This window comes from Scyliorhinus torazame, chromosome 16, assembly GCF_047496885.1.
Source record: "Scyliorhinus torazame isolate Kashiwa2021f chromosome 16, sScyTor2.1, whole genome shotgun sequence".
Lineage (NCBI taxonomy): Eukaryota > Metazoa > Chordata > Chondrichthyes > Carcharhiniformes > Scyliorhinidae > Scyliorhinus > Scyliorhinus torazame.
This window is the reverse complement of record NC_092722.1, coordinates 28,137,726-28,155,525: the sequence shown is the minus strand read 5'-3', so window position 1 is coordinate 28,155,525 and position 17,800 is coordinate 28,137,726. Positions and strand designations below refer to the sequence as shown.

The 17,800-nt window shown below is 52.2% G+C and overlaps 1 protein-coding gene across 1 annotated transcript in view; it reads left to right on the top strand.

Moving 5' to 3' along the window:
- Nucleotides 1-17,800, top strand: part of LOC140392649 (paired box protein Pax-7-like) — a 1,255,382-nt gene that overhangs the window by 63,422 nt on the left and 1,174,160 nt on the right.

Here is a 17,800-nt window from a genome sequence, read left to right as displayed (position 1 = left end):
CTGACTGTGACCGGACACGGGGTTTAGCCCTGAGAGTGCTGACTGTGACCGGACACTGGGTTTAACCCTGAGAGTGCTGACTGTGAGTGGACACTGGGCTTAACCCTGAGAGTGCTGACTGTGAGAGGGCACTGGGCTTAACCCTGAGAGTGCTGACTGTGAGAGGGCACTGGGCTTAACCCTGAGAGTGCTGACTGTGAGTGGACACTGGGCTTAACCCTGAGAGTGCTGACTGTGAGAGGGCACTGGGCTTAACCCTGAGAGTGCTGACTGTGAGTGGACACTGGATTTAACCCTGAAAGTGCTGACTGTGACTGGACACTGGGCTTAACCCTGAGAGTGTTGACTGTGAGTGGACACTGGGTTTAACCCTGAGAGTGTTGACTGTGAGTGGACACTGGGTTTAACCCTGAGAGTGCTGACTGTGAGTGGACAGTGGATTTAACCCTTAGAGTGCTGACTGTGACCGGACACTGGGTTTAACCCTGAGAGTGCTGGCTGTGAGTGGACGCTGGATTTAACCCTGACAGTGTTGACTGTGACCGGACACTGGGTTTAACCCTGAGAGTGTTGACTGTGAGTGGACACTGGGTTTAACCCTGAGAGTGCTGACTGTGAGTGGACAGTGGATTTAACCCTTAGAGTGCTGACTGTGACCGGACACTGGGTTTAACCCTGAGAGTGCTGGCTGTGAGTGGACGCTGGATTTAACCCTGACAGTGTTGACTGTGACCGGACACTGGATTTAACCCTGAGAGTGCTGACTGTGACTGGACACTGGGTTTATCCCTGAGAGTGCTGGCTGTGAGTGGACACTGGGTTTAACCCTGAGAGTGTTGACTATGAGTGGACACTGGGTTTAACCCTGAGAGTGTTGAATGTGACCGGACACTGGGCTTAACCTGAGAGTGTTGACTGTGAGTGGACACTGGATTTAACCCTGAGAGTGCTGGCTGTGAGTGGACACTGGGTTTAACCTGAGAGTGTTGACTGTGAGTGGACACTGGGTTTAACCTGAGAGTGTTGACTGTGAGTGGACACTGGATTTAACCCTGAGAGTGCTGGCTGTGAGTGGACACTGGGTTTAACCTGAGAGTGTTGACTGTGAGTGGACACTGGGTTTAACCTGAGAGTGTTGACTGTGAGTGGACACTGGATTTAACCCTGAGAGTGCTGGCTGTGAGTGGACACTGGGTTGAACCTGAGAGTGTTGACTATGAGTGGACACTGGGTTTAACCCTGAGAGTGTTGACTGTGAGTGGACACTGGGTTTAACCCTGAGAGTGTTGAATGTGAGTGGACACTGGGTTTAACCCTGAGGGTGTTGAATGTGACCGGACACTGGGTTTAACCCTGAGGGTGTTGAATGTGAGCGGACACTGGGTTTAACCCTGAGAGTGTTGACTGTGAGTGGACACTGGGCTTAACCCTGAGAGTGTTGACTGTGAGTGGACACTGGGCTTAACCCTGAGAGTGTTGACTGTGAGTGGACACTGGATTTAACCCTGAGAGTGCTGGCTGTGAGTGGACACTGGGTTTAACCTGAGAGTGTTGACTGTGAGTGGACACTGGATTTAACCCTGAGAGTGCTGGCTGTGAGTGGACACTGGGTTTAACCTGAGAGTGTTGACTGTGAGTGGACACTGGGTTTAACCTGAGAGTGTTGACTGTGAGTGGACACTGGGTTTAACCCTGAGAGTGCTGACTGTGAGTGGACACTGGGCTTAACCCTGAGGGTGCTGACTGTGAGTGGACGCTGGATTTAACCCTGACAGTGTTGACTGTGACCGGACACTGGATTTAACCCTGAGAGTGCTGACTATGAGTGGACACTGGGTTTAACCCTGAGAGTGTTGACTGTGAGTGGACACTGGGTTTAACCTGAGAGTGTTGACTGTGAGTGGACACTGGGTTTAACCCTGAGAGTGCTGACTGTGAGTGGACACTGGGCTTAACCCTGAGAGGGTTGACTGCGACCGGACACTGTGCTTAACCCTGAGGGTGCTGACTGTGAGTGGACACTGGATTTAACCCTGAGAGTGCTGACAGTGAGTGGATACTGGGTTTAACCCTGAGAGTGTTGACTGCGACCGGACACTGTGTTTAACCCTGAGTGTGCTGACTGTGAATGGACATTGGGTTTAACCCAGAGCGCTGACTGTGAGTGGACACTGGATTTAACCCTGAGAGTGCTGACTGTGAATGGATACTGGGTTTAACCCTGAGAGTGCTGACTGTGAGTGGACACTGGATTTAACCCTGAGAGTGCTGACTGTGACCAGACACTGGGTTTAACCCTGACAGTGCTGACTGTGACTGGACACTGGGTTTATCCCTGAGAGTGCTGGCTGTGAGTGGACACTGGATTTAACCCTGAGAGCGTTCACTGTGAGTGGACACTGGATTTAACCCTGACAGTGTTGACTGTGACCGGACACTGGATTTAACCCTGAGAGTGCTGACTATGAGTGGACACTGGGTTTAACCCTGAGAGTGTTGACTGTGAATGGACACTGGGGTTAAACCAGAGAGTGTTGACTGTCCCGGACACTGTGCTTAACCCTGAGGGTGCTGACTGTGAGTTGACACTGGGCTTAACCCTGAGAGTGTTGACTGTGACCGGACACTGGGTTTAACCCTGAGAGTGCTGGCTGTGAGTGGACACTGGGCTTAACCCTGAGAGTGTTGACTGTGACCGGACACTGGATTTAACCCTGAGAGTGCTGACTGTGAGTGGACACTGGGTTTAACCCTGAGAGTGATGACTGTGAGTGGACACTGGGTTTAACCCTGAGAGTGCTGGCTGTGAGTGGACACTGGGCTTAACCCTGAGAGTGTTGACTGTGACCGGACACTGGATTTAACCCTGAGAGTGCTGACTGTGAGTGGACACTGGGTTTAACCCTGAGAGTGATGACTGTGAGTGGACACTGGGTTTAACCCTGAGAGTGCTGGCTGTGAGTGGACACTGGGCTAAACCTGAGAGTGTTGACTGTGAGTGGACACTGGATTTAACCCTGACAGTGTTGACTGTGACCGAACACTGGATTTAACCCTGAGAGTGTTGACTGTGAGTGGACACTGGGTTTAACCCTGAGAGTGCTGACTGTGACCGGACACTGGGTTTAACCCTGAGAGTGCTGGCTGTGAGTGGACACTGGACTTAACCCTGAGAGTGCTGACTGTGATCGGACTCTGGTCTTAACCCTGAGAGTGTTGACTGTGACTGGACACTGGGTTTAACCCTGAGAGTGCTGACTGAGAGGACACTGGGCACTGGGCTTAACCCTGAGAGTGTTGACTGTGACTGGACACTGGGTTTAACCCTGAGAGTGCTGACTGTGAGTGGACACTGGATTTAACCCTGAGAGTGCCGACTGTGAATGGACACTGGGCTTAACCCTGAGAGTGTTGACTGTGAGTGGACCTGGGTTTAACCCTGAGAGTGCTGACTGTGACTGGACACGGGTTTATCCCTGAGAGTGCTGGCTGTGAGTGGACACTGGGTTTAGCCCTGAGAGTGCTGACTGTGACCGGACACTGGGTTTAACCCTGAGAGTGCTGGCTGTGAGTGGACACCGGACTTAACCCTGAGAGTGCTGACTGTGGGTGGACACTGGATTTAACCCTGACAGTGTTGACTGTGACCGGACACTGGATTTAACCCTGAGAGTGCTGACTGTGAGTGGACACTGGATTTAACCCTGAGAGTGCTGACTGTGAATGGACACTGGGCTTAACCCTGAGAGTGTTGACTGTGACCGGACACTGTGCTTAACCCTGAGGGTGCTGACTGTGAGTGGACACTCGCCTTAACCCTGAGAGTGCTGACTGTGAGTGGACACTGGGTTTAACCCTGAGAGTGTTCACTGTGACCGGACACTGGGCTTAACCCTGAGAGTGTTGACTGTGAGACTACACTGGGTTTAACCATGAGAGTGCTGACTGAGAGGACACTGGGCACTGGGCTTAACCCTGAGAGTGTTGACTGTGATCGGACTCTGGTCTTAACCCTGAGAGTGTTGACTGTGACTGGACACTGGGTTTAACCCTGAGAGTGCTGACTGTGAGTGGACACTGGATTTAACCCTGAGAGTGCCGACTGTGAATGGACACTGGGCTTAACCCTGAGAGTGTTGACTGTGAGTGGACACTGGGTTTAACCCTGAGAGTGCTGGCTGTGAGTGGACACTGGGTTTAACCCTGAGAGTGCTGACTGTGACTGGACACTGGGTTCAACCCTGAGAGTGCTGACTGTGAGTGGACACTAGGTTTAACCCTGAGAGTGTTGACTGTGAGTGGACACTGGGTTTATCCCTGAGAGTGCTGGCTGTGAGTGGACACTGGATTTAACCCTGAGAGTGTTGACTGTGACCGGAGACTGGATTTAACGCTGAGAGTGCTGACTGTGAGTGGACACTGGATTGAACCCTGAGAGCGTTCACTGTGACGGTACACTGGATTTAACCCTGAGGGTGCTGACTGTGACGGGACACTTGGTTTAACCCTGAGAATGTTGACTGTGAGTGGACACTGGGCTTAACCCTGAGAGTGCTGAACTGAGTGGACACTGGGCTTAACCCTGAGAGTGTTGACTGTGAGTCTACACCGGGTTTAACCCTGCGAGTGCTGACTGTGACCGGACACTGGATTTAACCCTGAGAGTGCTGACTGTGAGAGGACACTGGGTTTAACCCTGAGAGTGCTGACTGTGAGTGGACACTGGATTTAACCCTGAAAGAGCTGACTGTGACTGGACACTGGGCTTAACCCTGAGTGTGCTGACTGTGAGTGGACACTGGGTTTAACCCTGAGAGTGCTGACTGTGACCGGACACTGGGTTTAACCCTGAGAGTGTTGACTGTGAGTGGACACTGGGTTTAACCCTGAGAGTGCTGACTGTGACCGGACACTGGGTTTAACCCTGAGAGTTCTGGCTGTGAGTGGACACTGGATTTAACCCTGACAGTGCTGACTGCGACCGGACACTGGATTTAATCCTGAGAGTGCTGACTGTGAGTGGACACTGGATTTAACCCTGAGATTGTTCACTGTGACCGGACACTGGATTTAACCCTGAGGGTGCTGACTGTGCGTCGACACTGGGCTTAACCCTGAGAGTGCTGACTGTGACCGGACGCTTGGTTTAACCCTGAGAGTGTTGACTGTGACCGGACACTGCGTTTAACCCTGAGAGTGCTGACTGTGAGTGGACACTCGCCTTAGCCCTGAGAGTGCTGAATGTGAGTGGACACTGGGCTTAACCCTGAGAGTGCTGACTGTGAGTGGACATTTGTTTTAACCCTGAGAGTGTTGACTGTGAGTGGACACTGGGTTTAACCCTGAGAGTGCTGACTATGAGTCGACAGTGTGCTTAACCCTGAGGGTGCTGACTGTGAGTCGACACTGGGCTTAACCCTGAGAGTGTTGACTGTGGTGGACACTGGGCTTAACCCTGAGAGTGTTGACTGTGACCGGACACTGTGCATAAGCCTGAGAGTGCTTACTGTGAGTGGACACGGGGTTTAACCCTGAGAGTGTTGATTGTGAGTGGACACTGGGCTTAACCCTGAGAGTGTTGACTGTGAGTGGACACTGGATTTAACCCTGAGAGTGCTGGCTGTGAGTGGACACTGGGTTTAACCTGAGAGTGTTGACTGTGAGTGGACACTGGATTTAACCCTGAGAGTGCTGGCTGTGAGTGGACACTGGGTTTAACCTGAGAGTGTTGACTGTGAGTGGACACTGGGTTTAACCTGAGAGTGTTGACTGTGAGTGGACACTGGGTTTAACCCTGAGAGTGCTGACTGTGAGTGGACACTGGGCTTAACCCTGAGGGTGCTGACTGTGAGTGGACGCTGGATTTAACCCTGACAGTGTTGACTGTGACCGGACACTGGATTTAACCCTGAGAGTGCTGACTATGAGTGGACACTGGGTTTAACCCTGAGAGTGTTGACTGTGAGTGGACACTGGGTTTAACCTGAGAGTGTTGACTGTGAGTGGACACTGGGTTTAACCCTGAGAGTGCTGACTGTGAGTGGACACTGGGCTTAACCCTGAGAGTGTTGACTGCGACCGGACACTGTGCTTAACCCTGAGGGTGCTGACTGTGAGTGGACACTCGCCTTAACCCTGAGAGTGCTGACTGTGAGTGGACACTGGGTTTAACCCTGAGAGTGTTGACTGTGATCGGACACTGTGCTTAACCCTGAGGGTGCTGACTGTGAGTGGACACTGGATTTAACCCTGAGAGTGCTGACAGTGAGTGGATACTGGGTTTAACCCTGAGAGTGTTGACTGCGACCGGACACTGTGTTTAACCCTGAGTGTGCTGACTGTGAATGGACATTGGGTTTAACCCAGAGAGCGCTGACTGTGAGTGGACACTGGATTTAACCCTGAGAGTGCTGACTGTGAATGGATACTGGGTTTAACCCTGAGAGTGCTGACTGTGAGTGGACACTGGATTTAACCCTGAGAGTGCTGACTGTGACCAGACACTGGGTTTAACCCTGAGAGTGCTGACTGTGACTGGACACTGGGTTTATCCCTGAGAGTGCTGGCTGTGAGTGGACACTGGATTTAACCCTGAGAGTGTTGACTGTGACCGGAGACTGGATTTAACCCTGAGAGTGCTGACTGTGAGTGGATAATGGATTGAACCCTGAGAGCGTTCACTGTGAGTGGACACTGGATTTAACCCTGACAGTGTTGACTGTGACCGGACACTGGATTTAACCCTGAGAGTGCTGACTATGAGTGGACACTGGGTTTAACCCTGAGAGTGTTGACTGTGAATGGACACTGGGGTTAAACCAGAGAGTGTTGACTGTGACCGGACACTGTGCTTAACCCTGAGGGTGCTGACTGTGAGTTGACACTGGGCTTAACCCTGAGAGTGTTGACTGTGACCGGACACTGGATTTAACCCTGAGAGTGCTGACTGTGAGTGGACACTGGGTTTAACCCTGAGAGTGCTGGCTGTGAGTGGACACTGGGCTTAACCCTGAGAGTGTTGACTGTGACCGGACATTGGATTTAACCCTGAGAGTGCTGACTGTGAGTGGACACTGGGTTTAACCCTGAGAGTGATGACTGTGAGTGGACACTGGGTTTAACCCTGAGAGTGCTGGCTGTGAGTGGACACTGGGCTTAACCTGAGAGTGTTGACTGTGAGTGGACACTGGATTTAACCCTGACAGTGTTGACTGTGACCGAACACTGGATTTAACCCTGAGAGTGTTGACTGTGAGTGGACACTGGGTTTAACCCTGAGAGTGCTGACTGTGACCGGACACTGGGTTTAACCCTGAGAGTGCTGGCTGTGAGTGGACACTGGACTTAACCCTGAGAGTGCTGACTGTGATCGGACTCTGGTCTTAACCCTGAGAGTGTTGACTGTGACTGGACACTGGGTTTAACCCTGAGAGTGCTGACTGAGAGGACACTGGGCACTGGGCTTAACCCTGAGAGTGTTGACTGTGACTGGACACTGGGTTTAACCCTGAGAGTGCTGACTATGAGTGGACACTGGATTTAACCCTGAGAGTGCCGACTGTGAATGGACACTGGGCTTAACCCTGAGAGTGTTGACTGTGAGTGGACACTGGGTTTAACCCTGAGAGTGCTGACTGTGACTGGACACGGGTTTATCCCTGAGAGTGCTGGCTGTGAGTGGACACTGGGTTTAACCCTGAGAGTGCTGACTGTGACCGGACACTGGGTTTAACCCTGAGAGTGCTGGCTGTGAGTGGACACTGGACTTAACCCTGAGAGTGCTGACTGTGGGTGGACACTGGATTTAACCCTGACAGTGTTGACTGTGACCGGACACTGGATTTAACCCTGAGAGTGCTGACTGTGAGTGGACACTGGATTTAACCCTGAGAGTGCTGACTGTGAATGGCCACTGGGCTTAACCCTGAGAGTGTTGACTGTGACCGGACACTGTGCTTAACCCTGAGGGTGCTGACTGTGAGTGGACACTCGCCTTAACCCTGAGAGTGCTGACTGTGAGTGGACACTGGGTTTAACCCTGAGAGTGTTCACTGTGACCGGACACTGGGCTTAACCCTGAGAGTGTTGACTGTGAGACTACACTGGGTTTAACCATGAGAGTGCTGACTGAGAGGACACTGGGCACTGGGCTTAACCCTGAGAGTGTTGACTGTGATCGGACTCTGGTCTTAACCCTGAGAGTGTTGACTGTGACTGGACACTGGGTTTAACCCTGAGAGTGCTGACTGTGAGTGGACACTGGATTTAACCCTGAGAGTGCCGACTGTGAATGGACACTGGGCTTAACCCTGAGAGTGTTGACTGTGAGTGGACACTGGGTTTAACCCTGAGAGTGCTGGCTGTGAGTGGACACTGGGTTTAACCCTGAGAGTGCTGACTGTGACTGGACACTGGGTTTAACCCTGAGAGTGCTGACTGTGAGTGGACACTAGGTTTAACCCTGTGAGTGTTGACTGTGAGTGGACACTGGGTTTATCCCTGAGAGTGCTGGCTGTGAGTGGACACTGGATTTAACCCTGAGAGTGTTGACTGTGACCGGAGACTGGATTTAACGCTGAGAGTGCTGACTGTGAGTGGACACTGGATTGAACCCTGAGAGCGTTCACTGTGACGGTACACTGGATTTAACCCTGAGGGTGCTGACTGTGACGGGACACTTGGTTTAACCCTGAGAATGTTGACTGTGAGTGGACACTGGGCTTAACCCTGAGAGTGCTGAACTGAGTGGACACTGGGCTTAACCCTGAGAGTGTTGACTGTGAGTCTACACCGGGTTTAACCCTGCGAGTGCTGACTGTGACCGGACACTGGATTTAACCCTGAGAGTGCTGACTGTGAGAGGACACTGGGTTTAACCCTGAGAGTGCTGACTGTGAGTGGACACTGGATTTAACCCTGAAAGAGCTGACTGTGACTGGACACTGGGCTTAACCCTGAGTGTGCTGACTGTGAGTGGACACTGGGTTTAACCCTGAGAGTGCTGACTGTGACCGGACACTGGGTTTAACCCTGAGAGTGTTGACTGTGAGTGGACACTAGGTTTAACCCTGAGAGTGCTGACTGTGACCGGACACTGGGTTTAACCCTGAGAGTTCTGGCTGTGAGTGGACACTGGATTTAACCCTGACAGTGCTGACTGCGACCGGACACTGGATTTAATCCTGAGAGTGCTGACTGTGAGTGGACACTGGATTTAACCCTGAGATTGTTCACTGTGACCGGACACTGGATTTAACCCTGAGGGTGCTGACTGTGCGTCGACACTGGGCTTAACCCTGAGAGTGCTGACTGTGACCGGACGCTTGGTTTAACCCTGAGAGTGTTGACTGTGACCGGACACTGGGTTTAACCCTGAGAGTGCTGACTGTGAGTGGACACTCGCCTTAGCCCTGAGAGTGCTGAATGTGAGTGGACACTGGGCTTAACCCTGAGAGTGCTGACTGTGAGTGGACATTTGTTTTAACCCTGAGAGTGTTGACTGTGAGTGGACACTGGGTTTAACCCTGAGAGTGCTGACTATGAGTCGACAGTGTGCTTAACCCTGAGGGTGCTGACTGTGAGTCGACACTGGGCTTAACCCTGAGAGTGTTGACTGTGGTGGACACTGGGCTTAACCCTGAGAGTGTTGACTGTGACCGGGCACTGTGCATAAGCCTGAGAGTGCTTACTGTGAGTGGACACGGGGTTTAACCCTGAGAGTGTTGATTGTGAGTGGACACTGGGCTTAACCCTGAGAGTGTTGACTGTGAGTGGACACTGGATTTAACCCTGAGAGTGCTGGCTGTGAGTGGACACTGGGTTTAACCTGAGAGTGTTGACTGTGAGTGGACACTGGATTTAACCCTGAGAGTGCTGGCTGTGAGTGGACACTGGGTTTAACCTGAGAGTGTTGACTGTGAGTGGACACTGGGTTTAACCTGAGAGTGTTGACTGTGAGTGGACACTGGGTTTAACCCTGAGAGTGCTGACTGTGAGTGGACACTGGGCTTAACCCTGAGGGTGCTGACTGTGAGTGGACGCTGGATTTAACCCTGACAGTGTTGACTGTGACCGGACACTGGATTTAACCCTGAGAGTGCTGACTATGAGTGGACACTGGGTTTAACCCTGAGAGTGTTGACTGTGAGTGGACACTGGGTTTAACCTGAGAGTGTTGACTGTGAGTGGACACTGGGTTTAACCCTGAGAGTGCTGACTGTGAGTGGACACTGGGCTTAACCCTGAGAGTGTTGACTGCGACCGGACACTGTGCTTAACCCTGAGGGTGCTGACTGTGAGTGGACACTCGCCTTAACCCTGAGAGTGCTGACTGTGAGTGGACACTGGGTTTAACCCTGAGAGTGTTGACTGTGATCGGACACTGTGCTTAACCCTGAGGGTGCTGACTGTGAGTGGACACTGGATTTAACCCTGAGAGTGCTGACAGTGAGTGGATACTGGGTTTAACCCTGAGAGTGTTGACTGCGACCGGACACTGTGTTTAACCCTGAGTGTGCTGACTGTGAATGGACATTGGGTTTAACCCAGAGAGCGCTGACTGCGAGTGGACACTGGATTTAACCCTGAGAGTGCTGACTGTGAATGGATACTGGGTTTAACCCTGAGAGTGCTGACTGTGAGTGGACACTGGATTTAACCCTGAGAGTGCTGACTGTGACCAGACACTGGGTTTAACCCTGAGAGTGCTGACTGTGACTGGACACTGGGTTTATCCCTGAGAGTGCTGGCTGTGAGTGGACACTGGATTTAACCCTGAGAGTGTTGACTGTGACCGGAGACTGGATTTAACCCTGAGAGTGCTGACTGTGAGTGGATAATGGATTGAACCCTGAGAGCGTTCACTGTGAGTGGACACTGGATTTAACCCTGACAGTGTTGACTGTGACCGGACACTGGATTTAACCCTGAGAGTGCTGACTATGAGTGGACACTGGGTTTAACCCTGAGAGTGTTGACTGTGAATGGACACTGGGGTTAAACCAGAGAGTGTTGACTGTGACCGGACACTGTGCTTAACCCTGAGGGTGCTGACTGTGAGTTGACACTGGGCTTAACCCTGAGAGTGTTGACTGTGACCGGACACTGGATTTAACCCTGAGAGTGCTGACTGTGAGTGGACACTGGGTTTAACCCTGAGAGTGCTGGCTGTGAGTGGACACTGGGCTTAACCCTGAGAGTGTTGACTGTGACCGGACATTGGATTTAACCCTGAGAGTGCTGACTGTGAGTGGACACTGGGTTTAACCCTGAGAGTGATGACTGTGAGTGGACACTGGGTTTAACCCTGAGAGTGCTGGCTGTGAGTGGACACTGGGCTTAACCTGAGAGTGTTGACTGTGAGTGGACACTGGATTTAACCCTGACAGTGTTGACTGTGACCGAACACTGGATTTAACCCTGAGAGTGTTGACTGTGAGTGGACACTGGGTTTAACCCTGAGAGTGCTGACTGTGACCGGACACTGGGTTTAACCCTGAGAGTGCTGGCTGTGAGTGGACACTGGACTTAACCCTGAGAGTGCTGACTGTGATCGGACTCTGGTCTTAACCCTGAGAGTGTTGACTGTGACTGGACACTGGGTTTAACCCTGAGAGTGCTGACTGAGAGGACACTGGGCACTGGGCTTAACCCTGAGAGTGTTGACTGTGACTGGACACTGGGTTTAACCCTGAGAGTGCTGACTATGAGTGGACACTGGATTTAACCCTGAGAGTGCCGACTGTGAATGGACACTGGGCTTAACCCTGAGAGTGTTGACTGTGAGTGGACACTGGGTTTAACCCTGAGAGTGCTGACTGTGACTGGACACGGGTTTATCCCTGAGAGTGCTGGCTGTGAGTGGACACTGGGTTTAACCCTGAGAGTGCTGACTGTGACCGGACACTGGGTTTAACCCTGAGAGTGCTGGCTGTGAGTGGGCACTGGACTTAACCCTGAGAGTGCTGACTGTGGGTGGACACTGGATTTAACCCTGACAGTGTTGACTGTGACCGGACACTGGATTTAACCCTGAGAGTGCTGACTGTGAGTGGACACTGGATTTAACCCTGAGAGTGCTGACTGTGAATGGCCACTGGGCTTAACCCTGAGAGTGTTGACTGTGACCGGACACTGTGCTTAACCCTGAGGGTGCTGACTGTGAGTGGACACTCGCCTTAACCCTGAGAGTGCTGACTGTGAGTGGACACTGGGTTTAACCCTGAGAGTGTTCACTGTGACCGGACACTGGGCTTAACCCTGAGAGTGTTGACTGTGAGACTACACTGGGTTTAACCATGAGAGTGCTGACTGAGAGGACACTGGGCACTGGGCTTAACCCTGAGAGTGTTGACTGTGATCGGACTCTGGTCTTAACCCTGAGAGTGTTGACTGTGACTGGACACTGGGTTTAACCCTGAGAGTGCTGACTGTGAGTGGACACTGGATTTAACCCTGAGAGTGCCGACTGTGAATGGACACTGGGCTTAACCCTGAGAGTGTTGACTGTGAGTGGACACTGGGTTTAACCCTGAGAGTGCTGGCTGTGAGTGGACACTGGGTTTAACCCTGAGAGTGCTGACTGTGACTGGACACTGGGTTTAACCCTGAGAGTGCTGACTGTGAGTGGACACTAGGTTTAACCCTGTGAGTGTTGACTGTGAGTGGACACTGGGTTTATCCCTGAGAGTGCTGGCTGTGAGTGGACACTGGATTTAACCCTGAGAGTGTTGACTGTGACCGGAGACTGGATTTAACGCTGAGAGTGCTGACTGTGAGTGGACACTGGATTGAACCCTGAGAGCGTTCACTGTGACGGTACACTGGATTAAACCCTGAGGGTGCTGACTGTGACGGGACACTTGGTTTAACCCTGAGAATGTTGACTGTGAGTGGACACTGGGCTTAACCCTGAGAGTGCTGAACTGAGTGGACACTGGGCTTAACCCTGAGAGTGTTGACTGTGAGTCTACACCGGGTTTAACCCTGCGAGTGCTGACTGTGACCGGACACTGGATTTAACCCTGAGAGTGCTGACTGTGAGAGGACACTGGGTTTAACCCTGAGAGTGCTGACTGTGAGTGGACACTAGATTTAACCCTGAAAGTGCTGACTGTGACTGGACACTGGGCTTAACCCTGAGTGTGCTGACTGTGAGTGGACACTGGGTTTAACCCTGAGAGTGCTGACTGTGACCGGACACTGGGTTTAACCCTGAGAGTGTTGACTGTGAGTGGACACTGGGTTTAACCCTGAGAGTGCTGACTGTGACCGGACACTGGGTTTAACCCTGACAGTTCTGGCTGTGAGTGGACACTGGATTTAACCCTGACAGTGCTGACTGTGAGTGGACACTGGGTTTAACCCTGAGAGTGCTGGCTGTGAGTGGACACTGGGCTTAACCCTGAGAGTGTTGACTGTGAGTGGACACTGGGTTTAACCCTGCGAGTGCTGACTGTGACCGGACACTGGATTTAACCCTGAGAGTGCTGACTGTGAGAGGACACTGGGTTTAACCCTGAGAGTGCTGACTGTGAGTGGACACTAGATTTAACCCTGAAAGTGCTGACTGTGACTGGACACTGGGCTTAACCCTGAGTGTGCTGACTGTGAGTGGACACTGGGTTTAACCCTGAGAGTGCTGACTGTGACCGGACACTGGGTTTAACCCTGAGAGTGTTGACTGTGAGTGGACACTGGGTTTAACCCTGAGAGTGCTGACTGTGACCGGACACTGGGTTTAACCCTGAGAGTTCTGGCTGTGAGTGGACACTGGATTTAACCCTGACAGTGCTGACTGTGAGTGGACACTGGGTTTAACCCTGAGAGTGCTGGCTGTGAGTGGACACTGGGCTTAACCCTGAGAGTGTTGACTGTGACCGGACACTGGATTTAACCCTGAGAGTGCTGACTGTGAGTGGACACTGGGTTTAACCCTGAGAGTGATGACTGTGAGTGGACACTGGGTTTAACCCTGAGAGTGCTGGCTGTGAGTGGACACTGGGCTTAACCTGAGAGTGTTGACTGTGAGTGGACACTGGATTTAACCCTGACAGTGTTGACTGTGACCGAACACTGGATTTAACCCTGAGAGTGTTGACTGTGAGTGGACACTGGGTTTAACCCTGAGAGTGCTGACTGTGACCGGACACTGGGTTGAACCCTGAGAGTGCTGGCTGTGAGTGGACACTGGACTTAACCCTGAGAGTGCTGACTGTGATCGGACTCTGGTCTTAACCCTGAGAGTGTTGACTGTGACTGGACACTGGGTTTAACCCTGAGAGTGCTGACTGAGAGGACACTGGGCACTGGGCTTAACCCTGAGAGTGTTGACTGTGACTGGACACTGGGTTTAACCCTGAGAGTGCTGACTGTGAGTGGACACTGGATTTAACCCTGAGAGTGCCGACTGTGAATGGACACTGGGCTTAACCCTGAGAGTGTTGACTGTGAGTGGACCTGGGTTTAACCCTGAGAGTGCTGACTGTGACTGGACACGGGTTTATCCCTGAGAGTGCTGGCTGTGAGTGGACACTGGGTTTAACCCTGAGAGTGCTGACTGTGACCGGACACTGGGTTTAACCCTGAGAGTGCTGGCTGTGAGTGGACACTGGACTTAACCCTGAGAGTGCTGACTGTGGGTGGACACTGGATTTAACCCTGACAGTGTTGACTGTGACCGGACACTGGATTTAACCCTGAGAGTGCTGACTGTGAGTGGACACTGGAATTAACCCTGAGAGTGCTGACTGTGAATGGACACTGGGCTTAACCCTGAGAGTGTTGACTGTGACCGGACACTGTGCTTAACCCTGAGGGTGCTGACTGTGAGTGGACACTCGCCTTAACCCTGAGAGTGCTGACTGTGAGTGGACACTGGGTTTAACCCTGAGAGTGTTCACTGTGACCGGACACTGGGCTTAACCCTGAGAGTGTTGACTGTGAGACTACACTGGGTTTAACCATGAGAGTGCTGACTGAGAGGACACTGGGCACTGGGCTTAACCCTGAGAGTGTTGACTGTGATCGGACTCTGGTCTTAACCCTGAGAGTGTTGACTGTGACTGGACACTGGGTTTAACCCTGAGAGTGCTGACTGTGAGTGGACACTGGATTTAACCCTGAGAGTGCCGACTGTGAATGGACACTGGGCTTAACCCTGAGAGTGTTGACTGTGAGTGGACACTGGGTTTAACCCTGAGAGTGCTGGCTGTGAGTGGACACTGGATTTAACCCTGAGAGTGCTGGCTGTGAGTGGACACTGGGCTTAACCTGAGAGTGTTGACTGTGAGTGGACACTGGATTTAACCCTGACAGTGTTGACTGTGACCGAACACTGGATTTAACCCTGAGAGTGTTGACTGTGAGTGGACACTCGCCTTAACCCTGAGAGTGCTGGCTGTGAGTGGACACTGGGCTTAACCCTGAGAGTGTTGACTGTGACCGGACACTGGATTTAACCCTGAGAGTGCTGACTGTGAGTGGACACTGGGTTTAACCCTGAGAGTGATGACTGTGAGTGGACACTGGGTTTAACCCTGAGAGTGTTGACTGTGAGTGGACCTGGGTTTAACCCTGAGAGTGCTGACTGTGACTGGACACGGGTTTATCCCTGAGAGTGCTGGCTGTGAGTGGACACTGGGTTTAACCCTGAGAGTGCTGACTGTGACCGGACACTGGGTTTAACCCTGAGAGTGCTGGCTGTGAGTGGACACTGGACTTAACCCTGAGAGTGCTGACTGTGGGTGGACACTGGATTTAACCCTGACTGTGTTGACTGTGACCGGACACTGGATTTAACCCTGAGAGTGCTGACTGTGAGTGGACACTGGAATTAACCCTGAGAGTGCTGACTGTGAATGGACACTGGGCTTAACCCTGAGAGTGTTGACTGTGACCGGACACTGTGCTTAACCCTGAGGGTGCTGACTGTGAGTGGACACTAGGTTTAACCCTGTGAGTGTTGACTGTGAGTGGACACTGGGTTTATCCCTGAGAGTGCTGGCTGTGAGTGGACACTGGATTTAACCTTGAGAGTGTTGACTGTGACCGGAGACTGGATTTAACGCTGAGAGTGCTGACTGTGAGTGGACACTGGATTGAACCCTGAGAGCGTTCACTGTGACGGTACACTGGATTTAACCCTGAGGGTGCTGACTGTGACGGGACACTTGGTTTAACCCTGAGAATGTTGACTGTGAGTGGACACTGGGCTTAACCCTGAGAGTGCTGAACTGAGTGGACACTGGGCTTAACCCTGAGAGTGTTGACTGTGAGTCTACACCGGGTTTAACCCTGCGAGTGCTGACTGTGACCGGACACTGGATTTAACCCTGAGAGTGCTGACTGTGAGAGGACACTGGGTTTAACCCTGAGAGTGCTGACTGTGAGTGGACACTGGATTTAACCCTGAAAGAGCTGACTGTGACTGGACACTGGGCTTAACCCTGAGTGTGCTGACTGTGAGTGGACACTGGGTTTAACCCTGAGAGTGCTGACTGTGACCGGACACTGGGTTTAACCCTGAGAGTGTTGACTGTGAGTGGACACTGGGTTTAACCCTGAGAGTGCTGACTGTGACCGGACACTGGGTTTAACCCTGAGAGTTCTGGCTGTGAGTGGACACTGGATTTAACCCTGACAGTGCTGACTGCGACCGGACACTGGATTTAATCCTGAGAGTGCTGACTGTGAGTGGACACTGGATTTAACCCTGAGATTGTTCACTGTGACCGGACACTGGATTTAACCCTGAGGGTGCTGACTGTGCGTCGACACTGGGCTTAACCCTGAGAGTGCTGACTGTGACCGGACGCTTGGTTTAACCCTGAGAGTCTTGACTGTGACCGGACACTGGGTTTAACCCTGAGAGTGCTGACTGTGAGTGGACACTCGCCTTAGCCCTGAGAGTGCTGAATGTGAGTGGACACTGGGCTTAACCCTGAGAGTGCTGACTGTGAGTGGACATTTGTTTTAACCCTGAGAGTGTTGACTGTGAGTGGACACTGGGTTTAACCCTGAGAGTGCTGACTATGAGTCGACAGTGTGCTTAACCCTGAGGGTGCTGACTGTGAGTCGACACTGGGCTTAACCCTGAGAGTGTTGACTGTGGTGGACACTGGGCTTAACCCTGAGAGTGTTGACTGTGACCGGACACTGTGCATAAGCCTGAGAGTGCTTACTGTGAGTGGACACGGGGTTTAACCCTGAGAGTGTTGATTGTGAGTGGACACTGGGCTTAACCCTGAGAGTGTTGACTGTGAGTGGACACTGGATTTAACCCTGAGAGTGCTGGCTGTGAGTGGACACTGGGTTTAACCTGAGAGTGTTGACTGTGAGTGGACACTGGATTTAACCCTGAGAGTGCTGGCTGTGAGTGGACACTGGGTTTAACCTGAGAGTGTTGACTGTGAGTGGACACTGGGTTTAACCTGAGAGTGTTGACTGTGAGTGGACACTGGGTTTAACCCTGAGAGTGCTGACTGTGAGTGGACACTGGGCTTAACCCTGAGGGTGCTGACTGTGAGTGGACGCTGGATTTAACCCTGACAGTGTTGACTGTGACCGGACACTGTATTTAACCCTGAGAGTGCTGACTATGAGTGGACACTGGGTTTAACCCTGAGAGTGTTGACTGTGAGTGGACACTGGGTTTAACCTGAGAGTGTTGACTGTGAGTGGACACTGGGTTTAACCCTGAGAGTGCTGACTGTGAGTGGACACTGGGCTTAACCCTGAGAGTGTTGACTGCGACCGGACACTGTGCTTAACCCTGAGGGTGCTGACTGTGAGTGGACACTCG